We start from the raw sequence: 7,288 nt of genomic DNA, 5'->3' as shown, positions 1-7,288 counted from the left end.
CATAAGATAGTTTCCCTGCTCATAAATTGTAGACTTTAAATGTAGAACTTAATTGTGAACAAAATGGCCTGGCTTATCCCAGTGGGAAAAATAGTCAATGACAACGAGACATGGCAGCCTGTGGTGCAAGGAAATAACACAGAAAAACACAAATTAGGCAAAGGAATAGTATTACAGTCTGATCCCGCCAGGCTGTGTATTCTTGGACAAATAAACAATCTTCCTGTCTTTCTGTGTCCATCATCATAAAATGGCGGTGAGTTAAGGAGAATGGACGAGGAAATGTGGTGGACTCCCATGCCCCAGCTCTCATAGGCTAAGGACACTTCAGGATTTTTATTTTTCCTTTAATTTCCTCATTTATAGGCATAATTAAAATCAAGTTACAAAATAATGCTAAATAATACCTAAATATGATCATCAAACTAGAGCTTGGGTGTTCTGACTCCAGACCTAGTAATCTGAATTCACATCACAATTACATACTTCTCTTTGATTAAAATCAATCACTAGCTACTTCAGTGATATATACTTGAGGGTGATCATTACAGAGTAACTTGTCATCTCTGCTACCAGAGATGGAACTCTGCTATCAGAGTAACATCTCATAGCACTATGAGAATATATTTTGTGATAGAGATTGCACAATATTAAAAATTATTTTTAATTACTTCATTTCCCCTTGTTTACAGAAAAAGACAACTATAATAGGTTTTTTTTGTTTTGTTTTGTTTTGTTTCATTTTTTTAGCTGAGCCATCCTGCCACCTGTTGGCCGCTCAGCAGCAGCTCAGCTTGGGTCGAGAATCAAACCGGCAACCCTGTTGCTCAGAGCTCACACTCTTGAGCGAGCTCTTAACCAACTGAGCCACTCAGCTGGCTCAATAGTTTTTTTTTAAGGTTACCTTGTACCCTGTATTAGTGTTTGCTATCTGATATGCACAGTGCAAAGCACTTTATGTGTATTCCTTTTTTCTATCCTCATACTACCTAACAAGATAGGTTTTTTAGGGTCCCATTTTATTATGGGTGATGCAGCCTCCAGGGGTCCCATTTAGGACTGTTTTAAATATTGTGGACTTTTATTCTACAGCGGTGGTTCTGAACCTGGGTGATCATTTTCCTTAAGACACTGAGCAATGTCTAGAGGTATTTTTTAGTTGTCACAACTTGGAGGATGGGGTTGGCGTTTGTGCTATTGGCATGCAGTGGGTGGAGGCTAGGAGTGCTACCAAACATCTTAAAATATACAAGACAGCCCCCGCAACAAACAATTAGCTAGCTCAGAATACATGGNCGAAAATACCTGGATTAAAATGTAAAATTCCATAAACTGCATCATTAATTATCAGTGGCAAATATCCAGAATATGTAGCAAAATTCAAATATCTAGAATCTTCTATATTATTGACAGCAAACTCTTATTAAACTATGTCTATCCAGGATTTGTTTTGTTTTTGTAAATCACTTTTTTACTAAATAGAATCAATTTTTGTTTCTGATTATAAACATGAACTCATTACATGTTTGTATTCATGCATAAATTTAAATCATGCATAAAACTGTAAAGATGAGAACAAAAAATAATCTAACTGACAATGTGAAGATTCAGAATCAGAAGATCTAAAATGGGAACCTGGGAACCTGTATATTTCAAAGAGCTCACCCCTCAACACACACACACACACACACACACACACACACACACACACACGAGTAAGCACCATTGGTTTAACCCTTCTATGACAGATTCTCAAATTTTAATATACATAAGAATCACCTGATCTTATTAAAATAAAGATTCTGATTGAGGAATCTGGGTGGGGCCAGGGTTCTGCATTTCTAGCCATTTTCCAGGACATGATCATCTTGCTAGTCTAAAGCTCTCAGTCAGATGGTTTCCTAACGGTTTTCTGAAAGCTTTCAAAGATGAAAACTTTACGTTTTCTGGCCCTGAGACATTAGCACTCAGATGACAAAAGACATGTCCATTATAAGTAAATGTAAGAGTTATTTCAATTTCAGCTCTTTATCTTTATAAGATTATCTTTTAAACTAAAGGACCCAGGAAGGAATAATCGCTTTCAAAGGCTGTTTATTCAGATCAGTGTCTTGAGCCACAAGTTCGAGTGCACTTGCTCTGAGCTCACTCAACTGTTAAGTCAATTTTCTCGAATCTTTACCAATCAGTCTCTACCCTGGCATTCCCATGCAGTTCACAATTGTACAGAATGCCTTATTTAATGGTCAGACTTCATTATCTCTAGACTGTTCACTTACAAATGTGGATGTTCTTGGCTCCAAAGATTTCTAGAGAAAGAAGCACCCAGCATTGAATAAGAGATGTTCTTTCACAAAGACAAACCAGGAAGCAATCCCAGCTTACGCATCATCCCTATTAAGTTAAACCTCAGGGGAAAACTCGAGATGGTAAGAACTTCATTTCTTTATAATGTGGGGGCTCATTATATTTCTTCCTGGAAAACATCTGTTTTTAGTTATTCTCAACCCATATTAGGTAAAAACCTGGACAAAGCATCTGTAGAATCCGGTTTTAGTTAATGTGGTTGGAGCTGTTCTGTATCTAGCAGAGAATCACTCTATATCAACAATCATAATAAACTTTTTTCCAATATTATTTGTCAGGCACTATGCTAAGCTTTTAGTAAGAAATATCTTAACCTTACAGAAAAATACAATATGAATACTAGTGACTAGTGATGACTTTATTTTAAAACGAGGACTTTGAAGTTTAGCAAGTTTAAATTACTTGCCAAGGTTATAAAATAGTGACAGGGGCAAGACACAAATGCAGAAATCAGACCCGGTAATTTCTAACTCCCAAGTACATACTCTTCATGTCTCTATTCCTTTTTACCTCTCGGTGGCTAAGTGCTCATCCTGAAGTATGAAAAAAATCAGTCCTTGATACTGCTATATGAAACAATCGATTTGATTGTCATTTTGGCATCCAATAGGTGATGATGCTCAGAGAATTATTGGTGCAATTCTGAGAAGCAGCAATCCTTCCAAGAAAGTCCCTTATCTTTTCATTTAATGTATTTTTCCTAGTCGTTCACCAGATAACAGTCATGACAGTAATACAACACCACTAGGCTCAGGCCACTCCTTTGTTAGTGTGAGGAAGTGCTATATAGTCAAGCAAACAAAACAATTTTTATGAACATCCTTGGAAATAACTTTAATAGGATGCATTTGTCAGAGACAGAGAGAGCAAGAGACAGAGAGAGAAGAGAAGGGAAGAAGAGGAGATTTTTCTTTTGAAAATGCCTTTTTCTATGAACAAATTAAACAGTTGTAAAATTCTACTACAATGACATCCAATGGGCCAAACACATTCTTTTCTCAATGATTTATTAGAAGGATTTGAAAATCTCTTAGTTTGAGAGTTTCTTTTATTTTTTTTTCTGCTAAAACTAGTAAGGTTTANTGTTCTGACTTTGAGGTCTACAGTTACATTTTGCCTGTTACTAAATTATATACAAACAGAAACAAACGGCCCACACACGCATGTGCGTGTGTGTGCGCGTGTGTGTGTGTGTGTGTGTGTGTGTGTGTGTGTATGTGTAGCATCTTTTGCTCCAATTTTTATGTTTTGGATTCATTTTGCTACACACAACAGTTCACTAATTTGTATTACATAATATCTCAATATGTGAATATCCCATATTTTATCTACTCATTCTCCTGTTGATTTCAGTTCTATTTATGTCTAGTGCCAATAATACAGCTATGAACACTGTTGTACATGTTTTTGAGTAGACATGTGTGTGCGTATCTCTCTGGGATAAAAATCTAGGGATGTCCTTTCTCGCTTATAGGATACACGGGTTCTCATCAATAGCAGACAATGCCAAAGTGTCCCTCCAGCAGTGTATGTGTCCTAGCTGCCCCACATTCTCCCATTCTTATTTAAGTAGAGTTAAAACAAACAATATAAAACTACAATAAGGGAGCTAACCGGAGAAAATGGGACTTGGGCGATAATCCTAGTATATGATGGGACACTTATGGTTTTATCTTGTTTAAACCCCTGACCCCAGTGCCTGTAGTAATTGCCTTCTCCATGTTTTCTCTCCTCACTTTCTCAATTATCCAAGATTTCATTTGGTACCTGTGAAGCCCACATGCTTTTTGAAAAGTTGATTCCATTTTTGATACTAGTGGTAGGACATGACTAGGTTAAAATAATGAATCGAGTCCCATTCTTAGCCAGAGATATTGGTTTCATATGTATGAATTCATATGTGTTTGGGCTAGTGACAGACAAAATGAGACTTTCGGGGGACTTTTAGAAAAGTATACATCTCACTCTTTTTGAGAGAACGTCTGGAAAAGTTTCTCTCTGTTTTCATGGATGTAAATAAGGAAGCACAGAAGTGAGGAGTCGTTGCCAGCATCTTGTGACCACACAGTCAGGCCATCTTGGGGTTGGAGCTGACATGGATGATAGAAGGGGGAGACAGAAACATCCGAGTCTTTTTCCCTTAGCGTAAGACCCTTTAGATCCAACCATGTTCTCATAAATGCTAAGGTTTCATTCTTTTTTATGGTCGAGTAATATCCCATTGTATAATATATATGTATCATATCTTTTTATTGAGTTCAGGCATAAACTAATAGATTGTCCTAAAGGGAAATGAACTTGAGCAACCATTTGTTTTGGATGATGTTTTTTTCTTCTTTATGAATGTACAGCAGTGGAATCTTCTACCCCAATTCCTGTTTCACACAGCCTTGTAGCATAATGGTTAAACGTTTAGTTTTGGCAAACTGAAGTGACTACTGGTAAATATCACAGTTTTCCTTCATCTGTAAAATGGGGATCATGGTAGGAATATCAGTGTTTTAACAATTAAGTGATACAGAGAAAGACAAATACTATATGATTTAACTTATATGTGGAATCTAAAGAACAAAATGAACAAACAAACAAATCAGAAACAGACCTATAGATACAGAGAATACACTGATGGTTGTCAGATGGGAGGGGAGTTGCGGGGCTTGGTGAAGCAAGGGAAGGGGTTAAGAAGTACAGATTGGCAGTTACAACATCGTCATGGGAAGGTAAATTAACAACACAGGGAATGTAGTCAATAATACTGTAATAAATATGTATGATGCCAGGGCAGCACTGCCTTACTGGGGGATCACTTTGTAAATTATACAATGTCTAACCACTATGCTGCACACCTGAAACTAATATAAATCAATATTGAATGTCAACTGTAATTGAAAAAGAAAAATTAAAAACAAATCTGAGTTTTCAAATATATAATTGGGAAGCTGGATCAAAGCATCAGGAAGCTCATTCTACATTTGGCTTTATCATCATGTATTCCAGCACCCCCTGATTTAGTTGGGATGCTCTGATACTTGCAACAAAATTCATCTTAGCTAAGAAAACCCCACACATTTATTTGATATGGGTCATTGGTGACTGCTAATAAAATAAACAGCTTGTGTTTTACATATTTGGAGATATAGTTCTGATAATTGACTCAGTCAAACACACTTCCCAACAGCTGTTAGCCTAATATCAAAAAATGGAAGTAGGTGTGAGCTAAGGAAGTCATTATAAGCAATGCAATTCACTATTAGAATCGATACTGACGGATTTACTTCTCTGCCTTCACTCTACCCTCTTTGCATATACACACTCCTCTCTATACACCTGTGCACAGAGCACCCCTCCAAACAGGTTCCGTGCAGATCCCACACATGTCCTTCCTGGGAAGTACAGGATCCCCTAGGCCACTAAGGACGCGATATGATAGAGCCACTGGTGCCCTAATGCTCCTGTTCACTGAACGACACCACAATGTCCCTCTAAAGTTCCCAGTCATCCTGGACAGTACAGAGTGGAGTCCTACCCGCCCCACCCCGGCCCCAACAGTCAGATTCTGAGTCCCCTAAGCCATTTGAGGATATCTACTCATATACTATAGCTGCTCCTATACTTTCTCTCAAAGTCCACCTTTTGCAGTGGCTGGTGGACATTCTTAGAAATGACTATATGCATGCCTTGCCCCTGCAGTGTGCATTGCTTTCCAAGCCGGAAATTGTTTAAGTGAGGCAGTTTATCACATCCATTAAGTTAAATTGTGAGCTTTGCTTTTATTCCACAGTGTGGGGAGATCAAATCATCCGTATCTGCAATGGGAAGCTTATGAAATTTGAATGTTATTAACTTTGTGCTGAAGGTGCCATGCTTTTACTGAGTTCAGACATAAACTAATTTATTGTCCTAAGGGAAAATGAACGTGAGCAATCATTTATTTTTGATGGTCCTATTTTTTGAGGAATGTACGGTGGCAGATGCTTTGGCCTCGACTGCTGTTTCAAAGCCTTGCAGCATAATGGTTAAACATTTGGTTTTGGCAAACTGAAGTGACTATTGGTAAACCCCATTGTTTTTACTTCATCTGTAAAATGGGGATAGTTATAGGAATATCAGTGTTTTAAGGAATAAGCGGGAAAAGGCATGTTAAGTCCTTAGAGGATTTCACTAGAACATAGCGAATATTTACAAGCAGCCATGGTTGGTTTTATTATCTATCTTAGGAAAACTGGTTAGCAAGAGAAAAGACTCTTTCCGCAAATATTACTTAACCATGCACTCATGGAATTTAGTCTCACAATGGAGACAGGTAATAAGAAAATCAATAAATACACATTATGACAATGCTAAGGAACAATTAACAGACTGGTGAGAACATATAAAGGTGGGGTGGGTGACAAAGGTAGATAAACAGTAAGAGATGGCCTCTATGAGAAGGTGATATTTGTGTTGAAAAATGAAAGGTAAGAAGGAATAAGCCATGACAAATATTGTTTTGGGAGATGAAGAGAAGATTGTAGGCAGCAAGGATAATATATGCAAAGGTACTGGAGTTTGGCCAGGTTTCTGGAGCTCAAAATACTCTCAGGTAGCATGGTAATGTAAGGAACACCATGTTTTCTGTTACTGATGCTTTAGGAGTACGAGATTCCTGCTGGGCTTTATAGCCTGATTAGAACTTAGGGTAGCAGGAGATCCCTATGAATGTAGTAAAAGGAAGGAAAAGCTTTCATGCTACACAGTGGAGATTCACCATACAGGTAATATCAACGGCAGAAGACCCAACGAACAGGAATAGTCAATAAAAAAGTTTCACAAGGTTTCCTTTTGCTGACATATGTGCCTTAGAGGTTTATTTTGACATGTAAAACACTCTGTATTTGACTCATTGCATCCATAAAATAAAAGTAGGCCAAAACATGTACCA

General features: G+C 37.6%; 1 protein-coding gene across 1 annotated transcript in view; it reads left to right on the top strand.

Moving 5' to 3' along the window:
- Nucleotides 1–7,288, top strand: part of GABRG2 (gamma-aminobutyric acid type A receptor subunit gamma2) — a 93,379-nt gene that overhangs the window by 23,776 nt on the left and 62,315 nt on the right. The window lies entirely within an intron of this gene.

This window comes from Hipposideros armiger, unplaced genomic scaffold (genome assembly GCF_001890085.2).
Source record: "Hipposideros armiger isolate ML-2016 unplaced genomic scaffold, ASM189008v1 scaffold_959, whole genome shotgun sequence".
Classification (NCBI taxonomy): domain Eukaryota; kingdom Metazoa; phylum Chordata; class Mammalia; order Chiroptera; family Hipposideridae; genus Hipposideros; species Hipposideros armiger.
Note: the sequence above shows the minus strand (reverse complement) of the source record. Positions and strands in the feature narration are given on the sequence as shown.